The sequence below is a fragment of the Elephantulus edwardii genome, unplaced genomic scaffold, assembly GCF_000299155.1.
Source record: "Elephantulus edwardii isolate Elephantulus edwardi_28Jun2011 unplaced genomic scaffold, EleEdw1.0 scaffold00147, whole genome shotgun sequence".
NCBI lineage: Eukaryota > Metazoa > Chordata > Mammalia > Macroscelidea > Macroscelididae > Elephantulus > Elephantulus edwardii.
This window is the reverse complement of record NW_006399897.1, coordinates 2,827,143-2,842,544: the sequence shown is the minus strand read 5'-3', so window position 1 is coordinate 2,842,544 and position 15,402 is coordinate 2,827,143.

Sequence of the window (15,402 nt, the reverse complement as noted above, 5' to 3'; positions counted from 1 at the left end):
GGGAGAAGGGTGCAACAATGAATGAATGGAATTCCAAAATCTCTGTAGATGTTCATTGAAATGAAAAATAAACAAACTAAATTAATTTTTTTTTAAAAAAAGAGGTACTATTCCTCGAAAAAAAAACATGCCTGGATGGTGTCAAGGTCAGCAAAAGAGAGAAAGAATCTCAACAAGATGTATTGACACAATGACAGATATGGTGAATGCAATGTGTCAGAGTTCATGAAAATGACACAAGATAGAATGGGTTTCAGGTCCTTTCTCCATACCTACTCAATCTTAATGACTACATTAGTTGAAAATAAGATTAAAGTCTCCAACGATTGCATTTTATCTTATTTGGATCCTGATTGTCTATTTAAGTCCATCTGCCATTACATTTATGTATATAATCTTATTTGAAAAGTTGACACGTATGAAGAATGTACCTACCGTTAGGACTGGAAGAAAACTTAAGTATATTTCTCATCGTATCTTTCACTTGTTCACTGTTGTTTATCTATTTTCTGTACCAGTTTTACACCTTTTACACATGGCACTTTTAGGAATGATATATGAGATGTCTTTTTAAATTAAAGTACTGCTTTATTTGTTATTATGGAATTCTTTTTCATTCTTTTTTCATAATTTTCTTTTCATTCCTAAATAACATCCGACAGTATAAGTAAAGTATTTTCATAGTTCAAAATCTTGAATTGTCCAATTTTACATAAGCCTCAGAACTAGCTTTCCTCACCACAAATACCAAGACTAGAAAGAGATTTATTAAAAAAAAAAAAAACACCAAAAAACAAACCTTCCATACTTTTATGTTTGACCTCAACTAGAGACTACTCCTACTCTTTTCAGCCAATAGAGTAGGTCTTCTCAATTATTATTTTTTCTTTGTAGAAGTTGAGACTCTAGATCCATAATAAAAGCAAATTACACCTCATTTTTAAGGTTATTTGGGACATTAAATGTCAAGTACGTCTGTATCTACAAAGACATTTATAAAGAAAAGAAGTTTGAGTTAGGATATTTTTTGCAAACGTAATATTTTCTCCCATGTACAGATAAATAACCTACTTTTCTTACCTTAAACAAGCAAGGATCAAAGAGAAAACAGTACACTCTTCTATGAAATGGATTGATGCAGTGGCTCTTAACAATGTGTGTAAACACAGCAGAGAAGGTAAGTGTGGTCTGTGGCTTGACAGTGTTTCCTTTTGTGGCAATACAAGGTCTAAGTGAAATAGAGACAACTTGACAGCACTTAAGAACAACAAAAAACCCTACAATATTTCTCTAAACTATCAAGTTGACCTTCCAGGATTTAAAAAAAAACAACACCAAAAACCAAAAAAACTACTATAAGGCAAACCCATATAATTTAGATTCATTTGAAAAATTTTAAAACCTAAACATTTCATTGCACAATTTTGTAAGTACAGCCCAGGGGTTTTGTCTAGATTCTTGTATTCATCAATGTTATTGATTCTTTAGAATCATCATTTAGATCAAGTTTTGGACCCGTAAAACTGAAATGTATTGAGTAATTCAGAGTTAATTGGATTCAACTCAGTTCATCTTAGGTCAGACAACTTTATGAATAGGCAATTGGAAAAGACTAAAGGGAATATGAATTATTATCTTCTAAAAAAAGTGCAAATTCATGGGTACAATTATTTGATAAATTTTACAATTGGTGGACTTACACAAAATTCTCAGCTGAGGATAAGTCAATTGAATAATTTTCATTTTTATTCATTTCTACATTTTTATTTTATTATATTCAAATGAAAGTAAAAATGGTATCCAGAACAATTTCAAATATCTAGAGCTTCAAGTAGATTTTTATCCTACTTCTAAATAAAACTATTTAGAGGTGTGAAGTGATTTGAACTTCTGTATACTTTTGTATAATCTTGTTTCTTCCGGTGAAGATGTAACTTCTACAGTGTAACTAATGGAACATATTGTAAATTTAATTTGCCCAGTCGTTGATGATGAAACCCTGATGGTACAGTGCTTAGACACTTTAGTACTAATGAAAAGGTCAGTGTTTTAAACCCACCAGCCACTCTGTGGCAGAAGGATGTGCTTCCATAACAAAGCAGATAATAGAATGGAGCTGAGAAGTGTGTTTCAATAAATGTCAATCCAAGTAAACTGAAGTAATGCACCTGTAATATTCTTGCAGGTATATGCAGCTGAATGAATCAAGAATGTATCACTCACCCTTATTTCATTGTTTCATAGATTATTCTTTAGCATTTCATTCAGTCACTAGAATCAAAACAGGCTTCCAAACAGACTAGCTGATTGGGGTTCTTGGGTAGATATTTCTGAAAATGAAACCCAAGATCTTCTTAGATCTTAGAATAAACACTTATGGTCAGTAAGTATTAGCAAGGCAGTTTTCTTTTGTAAATAATGTGCAACATTCTCATACTTTCACAACAAAATGGTACCATGAGAGTTATTATTTTATCTAGAAAGAGTCTCACATATGTTTTACAGCATTTCTGTGATTTAAATCTTTCAAACGTAAATATTTCTTTTGTTTCTTTTAGAGTGATTATATATTTCTTGTAAAAACTGATTTTAAGTAAAATACATTCTATTAACAAAAGATTTTATTAGTCCAGGATGCAGCCAAAACCTTACCTCTTTTGAAAGGAAGAGGGAAATAATTATTTCACAAACAAATAAAAATCACATATGTAACTCTATTTCTCTGAGTTGACTCTGATATATTTCATCTTAACTTTCCCCCCTTTGTACTGCAAGTCAGCTCTAACATGAAACATATTGGTGTTCAGCTATATCAAACACTATTCTTACTTAAGACAGTTTTGTTCTATACAATTACACATACCTGGGCCTTCAAAATAGGGTAAACAAAAACCTACTTAAGAAAAATAAAAAGACTATAATTATAATTCTTGAGGATTTAAAAAAAATCAGTGATCCTACAGAAAGTGTATAGACTATTTATCATCACTTTCTCTTTGATGTCAAAGAAAACGTCATCTGTCCTGAAAAATCACAGCTTCTATTAGTAGGTTTAGAATTTACAAAGCATTTTCCTCCATTCCATTATTTCATTTAGCTCTCATAATGTCATTGTGAAGCTAATATTAATATTGCATATTATAATAGTCTCATTTGAAAGAGAAATTGAAGTAAAATAATTTCTGTCATTTTCCCAAGGTCACACAGTAATGAATGATGGTTCTAGGAATCCACCTCAACAGATAGAGGAGTGAATACACAATTTTTTTTTTAAATTTTTATATCACTGTACTGTGTGTCCTGTGTGACGGGACATCTAGTTAATAATAAAGAGAACAAATTTATTTAAGCTACCTTATTCAGAAAATGTCCATAATTTACCTAAACTTTTTCAGTAAGATGAAATTCTTTCTTTAAAAAAAATTGAGTACAAAGTATATCTGTTTGCTCACTTGAAATATTTATCTGCTGACTTGAGATTTTTAAGTCGTATTTTTTAGAGTTTCTGCATTTATTTTTACCTTTTACAGAAATAATAATTTTGAATATATTTTTCTGTGTCTTCATTCTTTCAAATAGTGAATTTCATGTAGCTTTAGTTCATTTACTACCATTGTTATATGAATGTACAATAATTCACGTAATTGTTGATTAAGTCATATTTTTTAACTATTATATTTACTCCTGATTATTTGAGATCAGATAAAATTACTGATAATAGATGAATGCACACTAGATTTTCTCAATTTCAGCAACTTTGACTTTTGTGCTGAATAGTTATTTGTTGTGGTAGGTTGTCCTGTGGGTTGTAGAATCTGAGGTATTACTGGTCTCTATTTATTAAGTATCAAGAGTACTTCAAGTTGTGACAATTGTCAAATTGCTCCAAATGGGAAAACTTGGTCAATCTTAATTTAACTTTCAGCACAAGTGCTATTTGTTAATATTATATTGACAGCTGGAACATTTTATCATAAACTAGTAGAAGCATTAACCTTTTTATAATAGTGTTGCAATACAAACATCGGTAGTTGCCGAATTTTCTGTTTTAATTCTACTGGTGCAGTATATGAAAATTAGCACTATTCCCAATTTCTTCTTTACCTATTATATTACTGCCAATTGGCCCAGTGGTGAGAATAATTTTCTTCTTTAGTTAAGCTTCATTCATATTGAACACTACAGTCCTTGACATTTTACACCAAGTTTCAGGTCTTCTTCAGTTTCAGCAAGCAACTTTTTGTCTTCAGCATATCGCAGGCTATCAGTGAGTCTTCCTCCAATATTGATGCCACATTCCTCCTCATAAAACCCTGCTTCCAGAATGATTTTTTTTCTGCATACAGATTGCAATGGTATGGGGACAGGATGCATCCCTGACACACTCTTTTCCTGATTTTGAACCTTTTAATGTTTCCTTGTAGTGTTTCCTGTTCTGAGAACTGCTTCTCGGTCCAAGTATAGTTTGATTTAAGCATGATCAAGTGTTCTAAAATTCCCATTTCCCTCAAGTTTAGCCAAAAATTTGTTGTGATCCACACAGTCTAATGCCATTGTATAGTCAATGAAACACAGATAGGCATTCTTCTGGTACTCCTTGTTTTCTGCCAAGATCCATATGATATTTGCAATAATGTCACTAGTGCCACAAACTCTTCTAAACTGAGCTTGTATGTCTGGTAGTTCTTTGTCAATGTTAGTGTTCAAATCTTTTCTGGATAATCTTTAGCAGGATTTTACTAGAGTATAATATTAGTGATATTGTTTGATAATTTCCACAGTCTGTCAGGGCACCTCGTTCTTTGGAATGGGAATAAATATGGATCTCTTCTAGTCAGTTGGCCGAGAAGTTTTCCAGATTTCGTGGCACAACTTGTATAGTAAGCCAATTTATTTTTATTTGACGAAGTCAACAAAGTTTTCAGCTCTTCATATTTTTTGACAATCCGTCCTTATGTGTTAAATGACATAGAAAAAGAAATTATATTTCCTTAAAAGATTGAAGTTATTGTTAGGTGCCATCAGGTTGATGAAGACTCAGCAGTCCTATGAAGCACTTCTCAACTTTGCCCTATCCTACTCCAAAATTACAATCTCTGTCATGCTCAGGCCCATTTCAATAGTCACAGTGTTAATTCATTTCATTTTGGGTCTTCCTTTGTTTCACTGCCCCTATAGTTGTTGTTTGTTGTTGTTTTTTTTTTTTTTTAATTTTAGAGGAATGTCTCTTTCTCAGGATTAGTTCCTCTTGAATATGCCCAAAGTCAGTGAGATAAAGTTTCACCATTCTTGCCTCTACGTAGCACTCTAGTGGCACTTCCTTCAAGACATTATTTTGCCTTTTGGTAGACAATAGTATACTCAATACACTTTGTCAATACCACAGGTCAAAGACATAGATTCTTCTTCTGTTACCCTTTGTGTGTGAACATACATTAATACTAATATGTTCATATATGCATACAAATGAATATATTAATACATATTAACATATCTTTATTGATACCCATATTATATATATAACATATATGTATGTTATATTTGCATATATGTGTTATCTTTATATTAATTAATGTTAAGCATAAATATTATGTTTTACATATAACACTTCCTTTTTTATTTCATTATGCACTGGCAGCCTAACAGTTAAGCATTTTTGCTGCCAACCCAAAAGGTAGTCATTTGACACCCACTAGCTGCTCCAACACAGCACAAGTATGTCCTCCTGTGCAACTGACAGGCTCTGAAACCTGCTGAAGGTCAACTATGATGTGGTTCAGACTTGATGGTACATAACAGCAACAACAGATTATATTACATAAGACTTTTAATGAAAAGGGTGGCATGGCATCTGCTATATCACAGTGGATTTCCTCTCTATGGAAGTGTATTGTCATGATAAAGGAGAAGCTGTTATTTGCCTGAACAAGTCTGTTTCATTTTCAGACATCACAAAAATTCTGATTCCCTGTATTTGCTTCCTTGCTACATCTTTCAGAAAATGAAGACATATTCTTTTAAACTCTATCCCCAGCAGCTGTATAGGACATTTGATAACAGCTTTTGGTGTTAATCTTACCTCTAGATTTATTATTTTTGTACTTTAAAATAATTGTACACCTGGGAAAATGAAAAATAAAAAAGGCATGCTAACTTCTCGAAAAGCAGACACAGCAAGTCACTTTATGAAAAATTTTTATTATTAAGGTGGGGGAAAAATGTCACTGAGCCTTTTTCCTAATACATCTGCCCCGAAGCAAGGAGATAACAAAATCTTTTTTGTCTTTTTCCTTTGGGATATGAGTTAGGAGAGAGCACATTTACATGAAGATCCCAAGGCTCTTCAGATAAGAACAGGAATTTAATCCCGAAGAAAAGTTTTTAAAAGAGACATAGTGAACTGGGGTTGCACTTGACAACATTTCCTACAAGTACCATCCCAAGAGCTTCAAAATTATCAGTAACAAAGTAAAAATTTCACTTAATTCTAGTTTTCAACACAAAGTCAGAGAGTTGTTGTTATGTGTAATTGAGTTGATTCTAACCCATGTTGTGCTGTTTTTAGGTAGTATCAAGTAAACTATGTCTCATAGGTACCCTATAAGCAATGGTTCTGAACCTGCCCTATTCTATGCCATCCTCATAATTTCTGATATACCTGGTCCTACTGTCAGAGTCACTCTGGTGGATCCAGTTCATTGAGTCTATTTGTCTTGTCATTGATTCTCCATCTTTTCAAAGAGGATATATTTTGCTAAGGACTGGTCCTGCCTAACAACATGCCCAAAGCGTATGAGATGAAGTTTCACCATCCTTGCCTCTAAGGAGCGCTCTGGTTGCACTTTCTCTGAGATGTTTCTGTTGGTCTTTTGGCAACCCATGGGATACTCAGTATCCTTTATAATATTACAACTCAAAGGTATTATTGATTCTTCTGTCATCCTTATGCATTCCTCAACTCTCAGATAATTAACCATTAATTGAAAAGATCATGTCTTGGATCATGTGCATTTAAGCTTTTAAACTGGCATTGTTACTCTTTAGGACTTTGGAAATGTCCTTGACAGCAGACTTTCCCAATGACAAATGTCTTTCTATTTATTGACTGCTAGTACAAACGATGTTGACTGGTACAAAAGGTGTTGATTGTGGATTAAAGAAAGACTATTCACAATATCAATTGTTTCTTCATTTTTTTTCCATGATGCGGACTAATGTTCCTGTGATTTTTCTCTTTTTTATGTTGCTATGTAATTCATATTGAAGGCTATAGTCTTTGATCTTCTGTAGCAAGCATTTAAAGTCCTCTTCACTCTCAGCAAACAAGGCTGTATCACCTACATAACACAGGTTGCTTAGGAGTGTTCCTCTGATCTTTATGTCACATTTTTCTTCCAACTTCTGAGTGATTTGCTCAGTAAAGAGATTGAATAAATATGGAGAAAAGATGCATTCTTGATGCACCCATCGCTTGATTTTAAGCCATGCAGTGTACCTTTCCTCATTTGGATAAACACTTCTTGATCTAAGTATAACTTTTATATAAGCACATTTAAGTGTTCTGGGATACTCATTGTTAACCATAATTTTTTTATTAACCATAAAGTCAACTGTCTTTGCACAATCAATAAAACCAAAATAGAACATCCATCTGGTATTCTCTGCTTTCAAATTCATAGTGACCTGTAGTGTTAAAGGTTTATTGTTAAAAATGTCTTTCTTAGTCATTGATTAACTGTTTATTTTGTGCTGAAGTAATACTGTATTAAGGAGAGAGGATTAGGATAGAATTCAAGCCAATAGAGGCTTATATAAGTTCATGGGAGCTCGAAACTTGCTCTCTTTTTGAGATACCCTCTATCCTGGAACACTGGGACACAACATCTGATGGTACCACTCACCAATCTCTGCAACTCTGCATCAACTAACCTTGAAATTTATTCCCCCAACAGGTTTGAGTTTCTGTGAGAATTTCTAGTAAACCACCAAACTCAAGGGACATAGAGGAGGGGGGAACTGAATGAAAAACGGGCTGTTAATGTAGGAAATCATGAAATTATACAGTTGGCTACACACTTCTTGTAACTGGTCTGCCACTAATCTTAGCAGAATAAGTTATGAAATCATGACTCTCCCTATAGATGATAAAATAGAACTTCTCCGTAGTGTTTTCTCTTGTCACCAATCTTTATGCAGTACATTTCCAGGATACTGTTCCGAGGAGAGACTAGCAACTTCTAACCACTGACATTTGCATTAGCAGCTAATTACTTAACCAGTGATTCTCTATTGTTCCTTTGATAGTCTTTGATATAAAATAAACCCCATTGCTTTCCCATAGGTTCCCCATAGGACAGATTAAAAGTCCTAGATTTTCTAAGACTGTAATTCTTTACAACAGCAGATAGTGATACCTTTCTTCTGTGGTGCCACTGATGATTTCAAACAATTGACTTTCCAATTAGTTTTTGAGTGCTTATGCTCTGCATCGCCTGGGCTCCATCATTATTATTGTGAAGTGTACCTTTGAGTTGGTTCCAAATCGTAAGTCTACTAGATCCTGCATCATTGTCAAAACATCTGAAATCCATGTCACTCTCCTTTGCTGACCCTCTACTTTTCAACGTGATATGTTTTTCCTGGAACTATTATTCCCTCTTTATAACATGTCATGACTATGTGAAGCAAAATATCACCATTTTAATCCATAAGAAGCACTCTAATAGCACTCTGAGACAGACTTGTTTATTCTTTTGGTAGTCCCTATTTTATTCAGTTTTCTTCACCAAAATCACAATTAAAAGGTGTGAGCTTCTTTGGTCTTCCTTATTCATTGTCCAACTTTTACATGAATTTGAAGAAAGTTGAAATACCATACCGTAAGACATATACATTCTGGTCCTTAAATGGAATCTTTGAACTTTAACATTTTAAAGATGTCCTTTGAAGCCTATTTGCCAAATTAAATGTCTTCTTTCCCCCTTAACTGTTGTTTTAATGGTTATTGATATAGGAGTCAAGGAAGAGTATTTACTTGACAATTTCTGTCTTTTCTCTAGTTATCATAATGTAGCCTATTTTTTCAGTTGTCAGAACCATAACTTTTTTCTATGGTATGGTTTAATCCATATTGAAGACTATAATTTTTGTTCATGAATTACTGTTTCATGTCCTCTTCACAATCTGCAAAGTGTATTAGCATAATGTTGATTTGTGATGAGTCTTCCTCCAATCTGAGGGCACATTCTTCTTCATATAGTCTAGATTCTTAGCTTATCTGTTCAGCATACAGATTAGGTATGAACTGAGAAAGGACACCATCTTGATTCACACCATTTTTTGTTATAAATTCATGAAGTATCCCTATATTTTCTTTGAGCAACTGTTTCTTTGTCTACATAAATGTTTGAAAGAACATAATTGATTTAGAATTCTTGTTCTTGTCAATGTTACCCATAATGCTTTATGGTTCAAATGGTTGAATGCCAAGATGCAACACACACACACACACACACACACACACACACACACACACACATAAACATCTTTCAGGTATTCTCGACTTTTGTCAAAGATCCATCTAACATTAGGAGTGATGTCCTCTCATATTACAACTCTTAGGAATCCAGCTCAAATTTCTGGTAGTGCCTAGTCAATGTGAAGTTCTTTAATGAACATTTACAGAGATTTTGGATTGCCATTCATTCATCGTTGCACTATTTTCCCTACCTCCCCACCCCCAGAGAGTTCCTCTCCTTTTTTTTTTCCTTGAAAGTCTGTTTTATTTGTCCCGTTGCCACAGTGCTTGTCGAAGCCAGTTCTGATTAATCTCCTTTGTCAGTGTGTCCTTTGCCATTACCTATCACTCCTCTCTGAGGGAGATTTCACCCTGATTCATAAGGAAAAGGGGAAGACTTATTCTCTTAGCTACTTCCTAATGAAAAGGGACGCTGTAGGTTTCAGGGTGAAGATCTTCTCTCACTATTCTAAAAGGCCCCGTTGGCAATAGGAAACACATAGACTATTGTGGAGATTGATTTTGGAATTTAGATGCACTTTTATCAATTGTGCTTAGCCATACATGTTCATATCCTTGAAGATGCATCATGGAACTGTTGCAGCCTAGGAGACACAACTTCTACTTGGAATATTATTGCTTTTAATTTTTGACTCGTGTACTTTTAACTTGTTAGTTAAATTTGTGTCTTCTAGGCTGCAACAGTTCCATGATGCATCTTCAAGGATATGAACATGTCTGGACATTTTTAAAATAAACTCACTACGATTTTATTTTCATGTGATATTAATAACATTATTTTATAATTTGTACATTTTGTTAGATCATCTGTCTTTGAGAATAAGAATCTCTTTCAGCTGGTTAGCCAGGTATCTATCTTCCAAATTTAATTATAGATAAATGAGCATGAACAGGATGAATCTGTTGAAATATCTTAATTGTAATTCAGTCAATCCTGGAGTCTTGGTTGTGTTTCTTTTTTGCTTTGTTTTGTTTTTGTAAAACAAATAAGGAATGCTTTAATTTTTTTAATTTTCTTTTAAAAATTTAAATATAATGTTTCATTTATACTGCTTTAATTACATAGTTCACATACATTGTTTTTCACTTCTGATCTTTCCCATTTCCTTTACTCACCCCTCCCTCCACTCATCAAATTTTGTGACCCTATAATTAATCATCTATTCCTTCCTCACCCCTCTTATCCCATCCTCTTTCCATTGGATCTTCACAAGTTCTACAATAATGATATTATATAGTATTTATCCTTATGGTACTGAGTAAGTTCACTTAGCACAATGCTTTCCAGTCCCTCTCAAGTTAATGATTTACAAAAGCATTGCCCCTGTGTGCTATGTAGTATTCCATCATGTGAATTGAATGTGGCTGGACATTTGGACTGTTTTTATGTTCTTGTAATGGTGAATAATGCTGCATGAACATTGGTGTACAGTTCTCCATTTGTGCCTCAGTTCTCATTTCCCAAGCAGTGGAATAGCTGAGTCATATGGAATTTTTATGTTCAGCTCTCTGAGGAAATGCTAAACTGCTTTTCAGGGTGGTTATACCATTTTATAATCCCACCAACAATATATAAGTGTTCCTATCTCTCCATATTTTCTTCAATATTTACTACTTGCTGTCCCATTAAACTTTGACACTGCTACTGGAGAGAGATGGTACCTCATTGTGAACCTTTGTTTTTCATCAATATTTTCATTGCAACTTGGACAACACTCTGATGCTATTGGTTCTTAAACACATACAACCTTCAGAAATATTTCAGTATTGACCAGTTTTTTTGATACAATGATTCTGTGCATTCCTCCCTTTTCCATTTGCTCTGCCATTATAATTCATTATTTTGCCAGTTCTATCCTCGAGTATTATAACATGAGGTTTCATTTTTTTTCTTCAGTTCTTTCAGCTTGAAAAAAATTCTCAGCATAATCTATTTCAGTTTTCCAACTCCAGGTATTTGTCCATTTCATTGTAATTCTCTTCTATCTTCTCATCTTCTCAAATTTCCTTTGGAAGTAATATATTTTCTTTGCAATTTCTTCCTTTAAATTCAGTTTCATTACATCTTAGAACAAGTTTCAGAATTATTGCTTACATCCATTTTGATCTTTTCCTTCTTTCTTTTTTTAATGACATTTTTGCTTTCTTCATGTATTTTGTCATCCTACAACTCATCTGATATTGAGACACTCGCATTCAATGCATTAAATCTATCCTTTAGAGTCTATCATTCTAGGGAATGCTCAAAGTTCTATTTTGGTTTTTATAAACTTATTTTCATTTTCTTCATATTTAATTTTATTTGTTTATGAGCAACTTATATATAGTCTCTACTACATTGAACTCTAGCCTTGTTCTGATGGAAGATATTGAACTTTTCTATCATCTCTTAGCATAGACATAATCAATTTGGAATTCATCAGCAGAGGTTCACATGTATAGTCATTCAATTGTACTTTTTAAGGAAACTATTTGCAATGAATAGGTCATTGAGTTTACAAAATTATATTATCTAAGCTATTTATGCAAAGAAAATGATTCATGAGTTATAGACACTGCTAACTCCCAGATCCAAAAAACATAACTCTAGAGAATAATGCAACAAGATTCACAGGAAAAGGGAGGTGTTTGGTCCAAGTCCAAGAGTTAAACAGATGTATTATGTATATTAAACAAAAAGAAAGATATCAGTGACAGACTTTCATATACTGGATTTAAGTCATGGCTCCAATGAAACTCCCCTTGAATATTTCAACAAAATATTTAGAATATTTCAACAAAAGAGTGATTAAACTATATCATACTAAATCAAAGGAATTATTGTATCACAATTACCAAACCTGAGAATCATAGCCAATGAGGTTGAAATGCATTCTTAACCTTTGCACCATTTCTCTTCAAATTGTCATTCCTAGATCTAAAATAAGTCAATGCAGTAGAGTTGGAACTTATTAGCTGACCCTCTATTGTGCTTCCGAGGATATAAATTACAAAGGAGATTATCGCCTACCTTTCACCCTCATAGATGGTGGATTTAAACCACCAGAGTAGTAGGACCTTTGAGTTAACAAGACAACTTCCTATGAATTAAACTATCAGATAGTAGATGACATAATTATCTGATTAAAAATGTCCAGTGACAGCTGATCTCGGTTCACTAATGCATAAGATATTGATATCTCTGTGTTCCCTTTCACTTTTTACAACTTCCAGTATTCCAGGTTTATATTTAATAGATTCCCTACTTCAATTATTAAAATGTGTTTATAGATATTTTTCTCCATTTTGAGTCATGCCGCGTCAGCAAATGAAAGTCCTTTATTGATAGAAAGTTTTACTCTACTTTATTTATTTTGACTCTACTTTGCGGAGGCAAGTTTTTCTTAGTCTTATTTTGAATGCTTTCCAACCTGGGAAACTAATCTTCTAGCACTCTATCAGACAATTTTCTGTATAGGATTTTCTGTGCGGGATCATAAGAGTTTTCAATAAATCATTAATTCATTACTTGATGGCCAACCTTGCTTTCTAATCTTGTTTAGTCTGAAAACTCCACTGAAATCTCTCTACTATGGGTGACTCTTGATATTTTCAATTCTAATGGAATAAATTCTAGCATCATAGCAACATTTAAGCCACCACATTATAATATACTGATAGATTCATGGAATAAAGGTTTCATTCAAAAATTCAAACTCACTTCTGTCAAATTGGTTCCGACTCGTAGCACTGCATCATCAGTTTTCTGAGGTTATAAATTGTAAGTTCATTATAATATTTTTCTTTTTCCTGCAGAGATACTGATAGATTTGACCTGTCATAGACACAAGGCTTTTGGAATATTATTACAGCTTGTTGTGAACCAAGCCAGCATTGCTCTGTACATTTATGTATATTTATTATCTTCATCATGTCTCAGTGTTTTAAAATTAGAACCAACTCCCAGTTGATACTCCAATAGGTTTGCAAGAGTGTAAATTGCACATGAGATTATCTATCTTCTTCCGTTGGAGTACTAAGTAGATTCAAACTGCCATATGTTACAACCTATAGTTGAATAGTGCTACAACCTCAGGACGGTTAGTGCTTCATTAGGAGAAGCTTAGCTCATAGGGAGTCACACTGTTCCATCAATCAATGCTTCTGGCCATTTGAATCTGTCTACAAGTGCCTCAGAGAGTTGTACAATGACTAGAGAGAACAGAAGGAGAGTTGATGCCTTTGAGCTGTGGTGCTGGAGAAGAGTACTGAATGTACCATGGACTGCCAGGAAAACAAACAGATTCATCTTGGAGAGGATTAAACCAAGCTGCTCCTTGGAGGCAAGGATTCTGGGGCTTTGTCTGACATACTTTGGACATGTTGCCAGGAGGGACGGGTCCTTGGAGAGGGACATCATGCTTGGGAGGGTGGAGGGACAGCGCAGGAGGGGAAGACCCTCTATGAGATGGATTGATTCAGTGACTGGGGTAATAGGGATGGGTGTGTCAGAGGCAGTGCGTTGGCGCAGGACAGAGCAGGGTTTAGGGCTGTTGTGCATAGGGTCGCTATGAGTCTCAAATGACTCGATGGCACATAACAACAACAACAACAAGTGTCTCCAAGGAGAAAATGAACAATTTTCTTCCCTGTGATTTATAATGTCTGAAAATCAACTGAAGGATCAGCTATGAGTTAGTTATAACTGAACAAAACAATGAATATGAGTTTTGAATTTTATCTGACTCAAAGTTTTTCTATGTCTGCAAAGCTCTACCCACCAGTGATAGCCAACCCAGTGATTTCCTTCCATCCTCACACTCTATTCTGCTGGCCCTACGCTTCCCCTTTTGGACTTTAACAAAAGTCTTAATAGTTATCCTTTTGTTTTTACAATAATGGTATTATGTAGTACTTGTTCTTATAAGACTGAGTTGATTTACTCAGTACAATGTTTTCTATATTCTTCCATGGAGGCATGATACTTAATATTTCTGTATTTCACAACTATATTCAAAACAGCATGACACTGATATAATGACTACAGTGTTACCGAGAGAGAGAGAGAGAGAGAGAACACATTCTTCCCACAATTGGCAGCAAGACTTACGGTAGGTTAGGGCGAGATCCTGGAGAGAATACCAAAATGAGACCATGGTAAGTGTGAGCTCTGGTGATGATAGTAGAGAGACTGTGGCATTACTGTGAAGAAATTGTAGCAAGGTGTGATCTGAGGCTTCTTGAGTTTGTGCTGGCCATGGTTAAATGCTTTGCTGTTCTTGTCAGATGCTTGAAGCGGAAGCTGACTTGTAACTGCTCAGAGGCGAACCTTGCTGGATAATTGAGGAAACCAGAGGCTTCTTGGATTTATTTTGCCAAACTAAAACCAAGGCTTTTGGTAATTAAGGAATTGTGTTTTGCTGTTAATCTGGCTTTAGACTGCTAAGTTAAACCTGGACTTATATTGTGAGGTATTCTTTGCCTCTCCTACTCTCCAATCTATTTCTCCAATAAACTCCACTCTTGGTATCATAACTGTGAGTAATGTCTGTGCATCCGTAATGAATGTTGAGTCCAGTGATTTGTGGAAAGCGGTACAGGAGCATAGAGGATGACATGTCTGACCTAGCTGCTATCTGTTTTTTGCTATGGATATTATTGATGGGGATCATTCCCTTTATGAAGCAGGTAGAAGTCAGACTCTACAATCACCATGCTGCATCTAATCCCTGTGCAATGACTGACACAAAAACCTGGTGTATCTAGTGGAATAGAACTGATAACCCAGAAAGTAACCAATCCATCTATGGACTTGTAATATTCAACAAGGAAACAAAATCTAACTAATGGGGAAATTACAACCTCTTCAACAAATGGTACTGGCA